Source organism: Rousettus aegyptiacus, unplaced genomic scaffold (genome assembly GCF_014176215.1).
Source record: "Rousettus aegyptiacus isolate mRouAeg1 unplaced genomic scaffold, mRouAeg1.p scaffold_m13_p_3, whole genome shotgun sequence".
Classification (NCBI taxonomy): domain Eukaryota; kingdom Metazoa; phylum Chordata; class Mammalia; order Chiroptera; family Pteropodidae; genus Rousettus; species Rousettus aegyptiacus.
This window is the reverse complement of record NW_023416306.1, coordinates 9,240,824-9,253,660: the sequence shown is the minus strand read 5'-3', so window position 1 is coordinate 9,253,660 and position 12,837 is coordinate 9,240,824. Positions and strand designations below refer to the sequence as shown.

The 12,837-nt window shown below is 43.5% G+C and overlaps 1 protein-coding gene and 1 non-coding gene across 12 annotated transcripts in view; both read right to left on the bottom strand.

Annotated features, from left to right (window-relative positions):
- Positions 1 to 12,837, bottom strand: part of DENND1A (DENN domain containing 1A) — a 452,316-nt gene that overhangs the window by 274,537 nt on the left and 164,942 nt on the right. The gene's annotated exons all lie outside the window — the stretch shown is intronic.
- On the bottom strand, positions 3,686 to 3,808 carry LOC118601157. The gene has a single exon (XR_004950242.1). It is a non-coding gene; the product is annotated as a U11 spliceosomal RNA (small nuclear RNA).

The following is a 12,837-nucleotide window of genomic DNA, read 5'->3' as shown; positions in this document are numbered from 1 at the left end:
CCGGGGAGGTATTGGAAAGACAGGGAATAGGGTCACGTAATCAAATGTACCAAACGTACCAAAAATTCATTCAAAAGAGTGTTTCTCCCCTTCACCCTTAAGAGGGGAGAAACAGCCACGTGCTTGTACGATGATGAGGAAGATACAGTGGGGGTGGGGAAGAATGACAATCCAGAATAAATGGAGGGAGCTGGTGCAATCACATCCCGAGGAGGTGAGAGGGCACAGGATCTGGCGTACAGGTCAGGATTTTGCTCTTGCTAAGAATCTCCAAAGTGCATCTGTGCTAATAGGAGAGAAAGCAGCATATATGAACCTACTTGCAGGTGAGTCAGAAGATACGGTAGCAGCTTGCAGAATTTCTGTTCTAATTGTTCAGAACGGTGGTGTTGTTAGAGGGATTAAAAAACAAGAAAAGAAAACAGAAAACAGCCCGTTTGCACCAACCGATTAGTTTTAATGTCACTGATCACGTTCTTAAGTAGGTGGTAGAGGCTCGTGTGTTCATTTCATCAGACCTTATATGCATGTTCTGTTTTTCACATGTATCAAAAATACATGTAATAATTGTGCATCAAAGTCCTGTTTTGGATAGGAGACTGGAAATGAGGGGTGGTCAAAAGAGACTTGCATTATACCTATAGTAATTAACTATTTATGTATTATTTTAATTATTTACAAAGAAAATGTTACTATATTGCTCACATAATGTTTCTGGACACCTAAATTCTCTGGGTAGACGGGATTATAGGTCGTTTTCTGCAATGTTTGGAATGTTGTTCATTTTTATCAAAGTCTAGATATATTCATGACTGAAAAAATTTAAATAACCATATATAAATATTATAAATATATGAAAAAGCACTAAAAATATGTCGCGATTGTTGCATGCAGGTGGTAAGGTCACGTGGGCTATTTTTTCCCCCTTCTATTTTCTCATCGCACCTTCGGTTTGGCAGGGAGAGTAGGATGCACAATGAGCATGTATTGATTGCATAATTGGAAACAAAATTAAAAAAAAAAAAAACTCCTGGCACCTTCTGTTTTTCCACCTCTTTTTCTCATTACTCAAAATCGAATTTTGCTTTTAACTGGATTCTAATCCCTTAATAAATGATCGCTTGATATCTCCATGATGTCATGGTTTTGACACTTCACTTCCAGGTGTTACATACTAAACAGATGACCCTGGGTTAAACATATGACTTGAATTTCATTTATATACCAGGATAACTACTCCTGCCTCAGCCCCTTGCAGCTATCAGTAGGTTGCCTACTGCTCCCCTGGAATCAACCTTTGGCCAGCTTAGCTGGTTGGTGTATCAAGAGCTGTCACTCCACAACCCAGCAGGATTGAAGACAGGCAGGTCTGTTCTATGTCTAAAAGTGCAGATGCCAAGTGCTTAGGCAAACCTGTCAGGGAAAGGCCGAAACGGAGTCGACAGTCTCCTCTCAGTTCAACGGCCCCTCTATGTGAGGTGTCCTCAGTTCCAGGGACTTCTCTCTCCCAACCTTACCATTCCCCCACCCCCACCGCCCCTCCCAGGTGAGAAGGCATGTTCTTTGTCCTCATGCCTTTTGGATAGAATTCTTGCGATGATCAAGCACTCACTCTCCTACTGGGAACAGCTCTGCTCTGAAGCTCCATTCTCCTCTGACTGGACTTCCCTCTCCACCTAGCCAAGCACCGGTCATGCTTTGCTAACCTCTAAATTTGACCTCAGAGAACCAATGTCGGAGGCCTCTTGCTCTCCCCACGTCTTGCATTTCCCCACATCCCTGTTAAATTTTCTGCACACGCTTGTCTTCCTCTAGCATCCAATCTTACCATCTCTTTGGTGCATGGCCCGCTGGTCAACCATGGCTACTGCCCACCCATATACGCCAACCTCTGTAGGGGCCAATTCTGGCAGATGTAATGTACATTATGAACTGTATTTCTGATAGGACATTATGAACTGTATTTCTGATAGGATCTACTTTAGTTTCTCCTAAGAGCTAACCACTCACGAAAGACGGAAAATGTATTGCACACTTTCCACTTAGAATTTCCAAAGAACTTGAAAGTCCAAGGTTTCCTCAAGCCAAAAAAGACCTCAATTTCACTGGAGCAATGGGGAGAAGGATATTAGAAAGGGAAAGTTAACATTTTCTCAGCTATTGCTACGCACCAGATATTTACCTACAGAAGCTATTTATTTCTTGCTACAACTCAATGAGTTAAGAATTATCGCTACAGATAAACAATCTGACTCTCGGCAATGTTTAATAACTTTCTCAAGCAGCCAGCAGCTGCCGGGACAAATGTTGAATTCAGGTCTTTCTGATTTCAAAGTTAATGTTCTTTTCATCATACCATGCTGACGCCCAAATCTCCAACACGATTCAGAGCTATGACGGCGCTTCCAAAGTCCTATGTAGCTCCATAAATTATACTCAGATGCTCACAAATGTTTATTTTCGCTAAATTAAAAAGTGTGCAATACAGTTATAAAAACTAAGGAAAGGTATTATGATGGAAGAGTTCTTTGTTGTTGTTTTTTTTTAACACCACTGACCAAATTTTGTAACAAGGCACCAAATATTGGGAATTTTGAGGGCCTGTCGTTCAGTTAAGGCAACAAGCAGTTGGGAAATCACTATCAGAGTTTGAATGCCAAATTCTGAGTCTGAGTTCAACAAAGCTACAACTCTAGGGAATCCTTTCTGGTCACTCACCAACAAGGAAAGGAAGGCCAAGTGCGGCTGCCCTGTGGAGTCATCTACAAGCAACTTAGCTGAAGAGCATTCAGCACTGCACAAATTTAATTTGAGCTTTTAAGAAATTCTGATACTTTTTAAATGCTGCCAGGGACACCTCCCTAAAAATTATATAACTAAAAATTCTTAGAAGAGATTATTTCAATTTATTTCCCCCACCTACCTTGGATGAGTGGCTATACTTGAGAATGTTTATATAAAAAGGAATGAACAAATGTACATCAATATTTATATATAAATTAATAAAGTTATGTCTTCTGGAACCAGATTACCTACTGCTACTGTGAAATACTACCTAAAAGCAGAAGTACAATTTCAACATCTAACGGGGCAGTCATCCAATACCCTGGCCTTTCAGGTGTCTCAATGAACTGCCATCGCTCTGACGATCTTTGCTACACCTCGGCCACACCCTCTTTTAGTCTCCCCCCTCCTCCGACCTTCCCATAGCCACACTGTTGTGCCTCCGAAATCATTCATTAAAACTCCCCATTTCTGAACCTAGTTTCCCACCCTTGGTATTTGTCCATTTTACAACGTCTACCTTACCTGTTCTTAACCTGCATCACTGGCGGTCTCTTCCTTCTCCCCGTTTATCAGCCCTCCTCTCTTTACTCCTGACTGATCCAGCTTCGTCCTTTGGTCCATCATATCAGGAACCTAAAAGGCCCATGTCCCTTTCCCTCTCATCATGTATGCATGGAAACGCCTTATCCCTGAATGAATCCAACTATTTACCTTCTGTGTGTCTATATTAAGGCCGACATGCATGGCCTTGAATATTACATATACAGGTACATATTGTACCTCTATAAATTCTACACTTAAAAGTCTACAGCATTGACAATGCCTGAGCAGCATCCAGCAATTCTTTTCACTGGTCAGCCTACGTAACTATTTTTTTGCAAGGGGGGGGGGGGCGGGGGGGAGCACCAGGACCAACAATCACTAGCTGCCCAAGTACCAAAAAATTATGCTTCTGAAATCTCTTGATGTCGATTCCGCACCAAGCTTCCCTAGTGCGCCACTCACGAGAGAAGCCCTTTTTTACTGCGTGACCTTTGTAAATCTTTCCATTCTCCACTTGAACATCGAATCTCAAGAATCTTTTCCTCATTCTCCGCACCTGATCTCACCACCAACTTCATCGAGAAAATAGAAGCTGTCGGACAAGAGTCGCCTCGACTTTCCAACAACACATTCGTTCATTCTCTATCTATTAAACACCACTGGACGCCTGGGCTCTGGAACGAGACCACCTACATTCTCATTCTGGTTTCATCCTTTGGGTAAGTTATTTAACCTCTCTGTGGTTCTGGTTTACTCGTTTCTAAATGGCGCACATCGGCAGTACCAGTCTCACGGGGTTGTTAAGAAGGTTCAATAAGTATGCCCGGGGCATTCAGAACGGTACCGGGCACAGAATGGGCACGCCGTGAACACCAGCCAGCACTACCACCGCGAGGGCAACTCTGTGGGCCAGACCCCGGACGCGTGCCCGTCCACACCCGTCCTTTCCCTCCTCCCCTTCTGTTACAACAGGAGATGCCCGTCTCTCCTCCTTTTAACTGGGCTCAGGAGAGAATGAAAACAAAATAAATGCAGCCTAAGGTGAGAAGACCTGGAAGGCAAAGTAACTAGCCCAAGGTCATGAGGCTATTAAAATGCAGAAATCAAGTCAGCCTCTAATTGCATCCTCCTGCCTTCCACATACCTGTTGTATTCCATGACAGCGAGGTCTACCTAACCACCTCAGCTCCTGCCACAGAAGTGATGCTCATACCTGACAAATGAGAATTTCCCCCAAAGTTGAGTAAGGGCCATTAACGGCCGGAAGCTACAAGTATGCATAAAACGCTACCTTACGGGAGAGGGAGTGCTGATTCTGCGGGTGGGCGGGGAACGGCCTAGGCCGACGGGATCCTGTGAACAGGCCCACGCGAAGAATCCCTGGCGGAGAGTTAACAAGGGGCAGGGAGCGCCTTGATGGCGAGAAAAAGTCAGAGCTGCTACCGGCAGGAAATCTCCTGGACATGACAAAATCTGTTTAATAAAAAAGGAGAACATATTAAAACTATTTGGCATGTGGGCCCAAATCAAACGGTACAGCATGAAAGTCTGCCGATCACCTGAGGACTGAACGCAGCGGCCCTTCAAGTAGGGAGTTTGAGTTCCGAGGGCTGTCACGGAACCCCAAGCCTTCAAACGCTACTGAAGAGGCGACAGAAAAGAACTCTAAGGAGCAACTGCGGAGGCGCAGATAAGAGATTCTCCTACGCGCAGAACACCTGGAATCACTTAAGAGACATCTGTTATCATCTGGGAAGCGGAGATGAGAGCGCGGGACCACTGGCTCAGGTCAATTCGGAACAGCATTTCCATTTCTCCGCAGCAACTGTTCAGAGGAGTACGGCAGGCAGCGGAACTTTGGGCTTTTCATTCTAGCTTTATACAAACCTCTTATTACGGCATTTAAAACTATACAGTTTTCCCCCGAATTAAATACGATGACTATATTTTAAAATGAAGAGTGAAAATATGAAAACTGGGCATGCTAAACATCTCAATATGCCAATAATTCTTAAATACATCATATTTAATCTCACGACAGTAAGCATATTAATTAGGTAATTACTTAATGATGTTATTAGCTCCAAACTGAAATTTGGAAGTGAAATATCTTGCCCAGGGACAGAATTCATAAAGGATGAACTGAGATTTGATTCTAGATCTGACTTTGCCACTATACCTGTTCATATAGGAAGAGAAAGAAAAAAAATCACAAAATGATGTCCCTCTATAAAAGTAGATCAAGCTTACAAACAAAAGCCATCTAAAAACTGGAATTTACTTTTAAAATTAGTGAGTATAATTAGAAGCGTTCTTGCCTAGCAGGCACGTTAGAATTGATTAAGTAGAGGAAAGAGAAAGCAGCGGCATTTTACGCGGGAGAGTGTACAGCACAGCTGGCTGGACCTGGCTGGGCGGTGCTGACCAGCACCCTCCCTCGGCGGTGATCAGAGTGCTCCCCAGAGTCATGCTGGTGGGCTGGGACTAGTGTCTGCTCACACTGTAGCTGGCCTGCTTCAGTCACAGACACCGGTCCCCGGGAAGGGGGGTGCTGAAAAAGTGTGCAGGGGGTTCCCTGCAGGCCACCCTGTCCACCCCCACGCTGGGGGGACAGAAACTCTCAAAGCAGCACTGCTGGGAGAGACCCCGAAAGTGCTCTGGCATGAAAAAAAGCAACACGATTGCATACACTTTACATTACCAAAACTATAATAAACAATGGGGAAGACCTGGGGGAACGGATAAATTGAAAACGGATTCCATCCTAGGCCCTCTCTCCATAACAAGAGTCTACGGGTTGTTTGCCAGGAATAAACATTTCTTGATAACGGAGTCTACATGACTTCTTAAAAATTACTTTTTTGCTCACTTATAAAATGTCTTGCCCAAAATTTAACTCTTCTTACTTCCAGCAAGAGAAGTAATAATACAAAATTGTTGCAAAAAGATACTCTGTGGCTTAGAGACCCTGTGTTGGCAGCATATCACACTGGCATGAGATTCTAAAACTCATAAAAAATGGCCTTGGTCAGACCATCCTACCAGAGACTGATCTGCCTGAAGACAGAAAACTGCTCCTTCCTTCTTCACTCACACACGTATTAACGCCCCTCCTTCTTTCATTCATCTACATCAGCACCTGAATGAAGGGGCTGCTTAATACATGCCTGGTTAATGAGCGAGTAGAGTTATTTCCCACAACCTAGAGCTGATTTTCAGAGGTTAAGCGGCAAATCTCTAGATTTAGACTAAGCTAAATCGAACCTAAGGTAGCCAGACTCCAGCGTCACCAACTCACTCTAAGTAAGACTGGAGCTCAGGGAAATTCATGCCCCGGCACTGATCTCAAAGCCACAACAAATGTCCCTTAAAAGCATGACCTGGACCACTCTAGGGAGTGGCCTCTTTTAGGATATATGTGCTCATGGCCCCTACCAGCAGAGAAAAGCGAATTTTCATCTATTCCCTTCACAAAGACACTGTAAGCAATTCTAGAGAGTGGTGGACAGGCACAGTGAAAGAACAAGAGAAATTACTTCTCTTGCAGTCATTGTTTTTCAGTTAGCACCTTCGCAGATCTCTACTCCTGGGTCAAATTAGATCTGATCAAGTAGAGAACAGATCCATGGACAACACTTACCTTCAAAGAGGAAAGAACACTTACAATGCCCATCTGCTTTTAAGGTTCTTGTACAGTAACAGTATCAAGCTCTCATTTTCGGCATTAGTGGGAAGAGTGTTCAAAGCCTTAGAGGGGGTGGGGGAAGTGGAGGGCGGCGGAGGGGTGGGGTGCGCCTGCCGAGGCATCACAGCTGCCTTGAAAGCTGGAAGGCCGCTGTAGTCACAGTCCATCAGTTTCATGCCTGTGGTTTCCTTTCATTCTCAGAGTCGATTTAAATTACTAATAATCAGGAAACCTACATGACAAGACATCTATTAAAGACAACTACTAATAAAATCAAAACTAAATATCAGATCGGATCACAGCACGGCCAGCTTCTGGGTTATAATTTAAACTTGCATGGAGTGCAAACTAATGCACTGGAGGCACTGCTCCGAAGAACAAAACTAATTGCCTTTGTGCTTTCTCCCAACTCGCAAAACTCCTTCAGGGAAGTTACCGCTTTGTTAACAAACAGTAGCCACTTAAAATCCCATATGCTCTTCGTATCACATACATTCTCGGTGGGACTGAGGAATGAGAAACAAATTTTTATGCAAACTTCTCCATACACTATGCCAGCATTTTAAAGTGGGGGCCACCTGACTGCAATCACACGAACCATAAATACAGATCCACAATCTGGTTTTAAAGTCTGATACAAATAAAATAACTGTGACTTGGTGAGTGAATATGGCTACTTTTTATTTTACTTTTCCTTTTGCTGGCTAAAGTTACTATGCAAAATATACTGAGAAAGAGTAAATACACTGCAGTCCAAGAAACTTTATATAAAGTTCCATTGAGAGACCCCAGATTAGTCAGGTGATCTTAGGCAAATAATAATTTCTCTGGGCCTCATGGGAAACTGAAGGACAAAAAAATGATCTGATAATAAGTGTAGCTATAAATTTCACAAGAGTGGAGAGTTTCTTGATCACCACTGCAGTCCCAGTATCTGTTTCTTCAAAGATGAACTGAGTCCATACCATGGGCCAGTCTCGACTATGACATGTATATAATATACCTCATTTATGTAGCGATACCTTGAAAGGAATGAATAGCCCCATCTCAGAGATAAGGAAACTGAGTTCAAAGAGAAAGCCAACCATGAAAGCATCACACAACGACTGGGGCGGGGGGGAGGAGTGGGGATTTGAACCTAGGTTTGTCTAACATCAAAACCTAACCTCTTCCGTATTTTTTTCCACTACGAGAAAAATAAATCTGTGAAACTGAATTATTTTGCTTACACCACACATGAGTCAAACTAAACATTTCAGTCCATCCAAGAAGGGACGGTGTACACCATGTTTAATTCCTAAAGTCTATTTTAATTTAGGACTTTGACACCTCGCTGACGTTTATGGAATTCTGGGTCCCCGGGGCACAGAGCACTGCCAAAGCCCGCGACGGTGTCCACTCCACGTCCGCCGGCTTTTGCCACAGCACACGGCTAACGCCCCCGTTCTCACCCATCGCCGGGATGCCAAACGGCGTGTTGTTGGAATCGCCGCTATCCCTCCAGCATGCACGGTCCAAATTTTTGCAAAGCAGCTACGAAGGCAGTTTTGGAAACGTACAACTCTCAACAACTCTCCCATCTGGTTTTCACACCGGCTCCTTCCTGCATTAGCCCACAGAAGCCACAGTCAGCTCCTGTTTTCTCGGAAACTAGCTGTCTTTTCATCTTGCTGGGTGTATGTTATGTCTGTCTGTCAGCAAATGGGGAAATGGCCTCCATCCTGACAGATACGTTTTGTAAAGCCTTAAAAGCACATACGCTAATGTGAAGGAAAAAAGGAAATTTTTCCGTTTTTAGACTCTGGCTATTTGCTCTTTACAGCTTATGTGTCAAAGGAATGGGATTTCCCAGGTAGATATACTAACGTGAAATGCATTAGTGTTAAGGTGGGGGCTCCCAATCCACCCAGGGCCAAAGGGTTAATACAAAATGACAGAATTTAATGACTGCTATTATGGTTGCCAGGCAACGAAGAGAAGGTGTGCCATAAAGGCCTAATTAATGAATGAGGTAGCAAGAGTTTCTGTTAAGTTGGTAAGCAGTTCACAGTTCACCATTGGTTGGCTTTGCCCAGATGGTAATACTCTTAAGCTTCCTCAGCTCCACTGAGCAGCAGCAAAATAATGTGATTATAGTTGCAGCTCTGGCTAAAGTTCTGACATCCTTCCCATACTCGGTGCGATTTCTCAAGTTAGTTTAAACAACAGTCTTCTGCAAAGATTAATATCGAAGGATGTTTGCATTTGATTCCTCAGATAATCCAGGTCCAGAAACACTGGAATGATTATTTTCTGGGCGCTCTTTTGCTGCAGCAATGTTAAGAGCAGTTAAATTTGGGGCCAAAACTCAATTGCCAATTGGAATTAGAGGCTTTGTTGGAAAAATCTTCTGTTCAGAGGAGAGCCCAGATGACAGCAGCAAAGGACTACAGTCGGAGTGTCCACTTTGGCCAAGGCCTGGCCTAGTGCTTCGCATGCATTCTCTGTAGTTTCCGCAGCCCTCTAAGAATCGCCACTCTCACTGTGTAAGCCGAGGCTCAGAGGGAGGAAGGACCTCGCTCAGCATCACACTCACGCGGCCAGGATGGGGCTGAGCCAGGACTCAACGCCGGTCCCGACTCCCAGGCCCGTTCTGTCCCCACTACACGATGCTGCCGCTGAAGTGGGTGACAGTTGTGACGACAACTGCCCTCCAGAAAGCACTCGGGCAGCATCGAACACGGAGCTGCTACTTGAAATCTATTCTTTTATTTGATCTTCAGCCTTAAAACAACTAAGAATCTGCTGGTGTTAAAGAGACGGAAAATGAAGCTCACTTAAATATATGCCGAAAGTCACGAATTTAGTAAACGAGGAAACCAGCACTTGAACTCAAGTCTGGGGGCTCAAAGCCTGTTCTCCTCTTACTGTGCCTCAGAAACTACTGTCGCTCTTAATTAAAGGCCGGCTATAATTTAATTTCCACGCTGAAAATGGGCATTAGACTCAATTACTCTGTTCCCTCCATGCCATGATCATCAATTAAGTATGTGAACTTTTCTTTAAAGAGCGTACCTTCTACATCAGAATGTAGCTCCAAATCACCACATACTCACACAGGAAAGTTCCCTGAGAGCGGGTGTAATGGATTGGCAAAAAAAAAAAAAAAGGTTTTCTTCACTCCAACCTTCAGCTAAGTCTTGAGGAAAACAGAGAAAACAAGAGGGGTTGGGGGCGGGGTGGGGGGACAGGAGAGGCAGCTGTCTCAGATGGCCTGAGCTCCAAGGGAAAAAAATGCTCTTATTCTTTAAGGGAGGAAGGTCTGCGCATGCCGGGGGGCCCAAGGGGGTCCCCAAATGAACAAAGGTAAAAAGAGGAGGAAGAAAGACTGGTCTGAGACCAGTTAATGTGTTCTCATTAATGGGCCCCCAACTTCAAATGTAATCAAAGCAGAGAACCCAGCTCAGTCTAGCAAAAGATCAGAAGAATTGCCTCTCCACGTCTTTCATTCACCAAAATAGTCTTTTTTACTAGGCCCAGCAACTAGAACAGAAAACGTCTGCTCTTCTATCAGGGTTATTTAAAATATATTCGAACTCTTTTCAGACTTATTTTGGCAGAGTGGACTTTATATATTTTTTTATGGTTTTATCCATGATTATTTGCAACTGATTCCTGCTTTCTACGGCAAGTTTTAAAATCCAAGATCGGCCCCTACCTGGTACATGTGTCCTCGGTGCTGCTGTTTGTGGGTGTACATTTGGGGAAGACAGACAACATCAGTTTAAGCAAAATGGAATCAGAAGGTTGAATCAGCCACCTTTGCCCAAAAGAAATGGCAGTCATTCTCTCATTCATTCACTCTTCAAACATCCCATAGGCATTTAAAAGGCAAAATGTTAGGGATTCAAGTACAAAAAAATAAGACTCTTAGATTATAAACCTTCAAGACTTGGATTATAAATGATACGCCTTCTAAGTGCACAAATCACATGTGAGACGCGTCTTCTGCCTTAGACAGCCAGCTCCCTCACTTGCTCATTGACTGTCCTCAACCCTCCCCCTCCCCCAGGGCCCTAATGCAGGTCCCTACGGCTTCTCCCTTGACCTATAACTAGATTCTCCACCGAAGCCAAAATGATTTTCTAACACACGAATCTGGTGCCACTCCCTGAAGATTCTCCCAGTCACTCTTCACTGACTTCAGGTTCAAGTGCAAAAGCCACACACGGCATGTGAGGTCAGTGCTCTCCAGTCCTCCCCTGCCTGTGATGCTCTTCCTAATCCCTGCTCCTACCCAGATTCTCCACCTACGGTAACATTCTCACTTGCCCTTGGAGGCTCAATTCACTTCTGACTTCACCAAGTGAGCTACCACCCCCAGGGCTTTACTCTTCTATACACTATGACATTGAAATTGTTAGCTGGACCATCTTCTCCTACAAGAGTACCTCGTCTCTGCATTGCCAGGTTCATAGTAGAATGCAGTAAATGTCAACTAAGCCCATGTTTACTGAACGAATGAATGGACTATAATTAACTACAGTATATAACATAACACTCTTCTACTACAATCTTTGCGTACTTCTCAGATTGTTAAAGAAGAAATTTCCAAATTTTTCTGTCTTCCTTCATTATTCTCAAAGGCACTGAACTAGTCTAACCTTTGCAGTCTTAGCAGTTGGTGCTCACTCCCATTTTTAAAGCCAATTGAGTTGCTCCAATTAACCAGCACTTGTCATCCAAACTCTTAGAGTTGAAAATTGAGAGCCACGATATAAAACAAGCACGCTCATCAGAGGAGACTGAGCAGAGGGAGGATCCAGGAGATCACACACGTGGAACACCTAATCAACTTCTAAAACCACATCTACCTAAACTTTCCTAACGAGGCTTCAGTATGAATTTCATCCTTTGGCAGTCCTGAAAAATAAACGTGGCATTCTCAAGCTGGCTCCAGGCCAAATCTGTCTTCAACTTTGGCACTGAGAGTTAACCACCTGGAGTGAGGGGGAGGAGAGGGGAGGAGAGAAAGGGAAGGGAAGGCAGAGGAGCATAAAACTGCAAAAATATTCACCAAGCAAACTTAAGAAAAGCCTGGCTGATTTAAACTGAAAGCGAGGATGCAGACAGGAGGTGGCAGCATGGACTTGAGGTCTGAGCATCAAGATGCCGGGCCGGGCCTCGCCAGACTTCTCTTCAAGGCTGTGCCGCAGAAGCTGGACCGGAACCTCTCTGAGCACAGGGTCTGTCTTCTAAAAAGGGGAGGAGCAACTCGCCTTTCCCAGTTTAAAAGATAGTTTAAGAATGAAAAGACTAATAAGATGTTAGCAATTCCTAAAACAATTCAAGCTATGAAAAAAAAAAAATCCCCAAGTGCTTTGATAGCTGATACAAAATTGTCAAAATTTGAACTTGTATTCTAATTTTGACTAATATTCTAAATTAGTTTCTAATAACTAAAAACATGAAATTGGCTTTATTGTATACCATTTCCATCTGGCTCAACTGCAACTAACAAATGCATCTTCAGGAAAATTTTTAGCAAAGAGAAATTTGAAGGCAACCCTTACTCATTTTTAAAATTTCACTTTCAATGGGTCTAAGTTTATAGTAAAATGTCCCTGCAATTGTAATGCCATTCAGAGGCAATGACATCAATTATGCCCAAGCCTGACTAATTGTCAAAGCTCTGGGTCTAGCTAAAAATTGAGAAGCTGAAACTCTCTCATGATCTTCATAATTTTTGCTTAAAAAGTTTCAATATCAGTAGCACAACTGTGAGTTAAATGCTAAAATTTAGTCACATTCAGGGAAAGAATTTATGAAGCCTTTTAAGACAC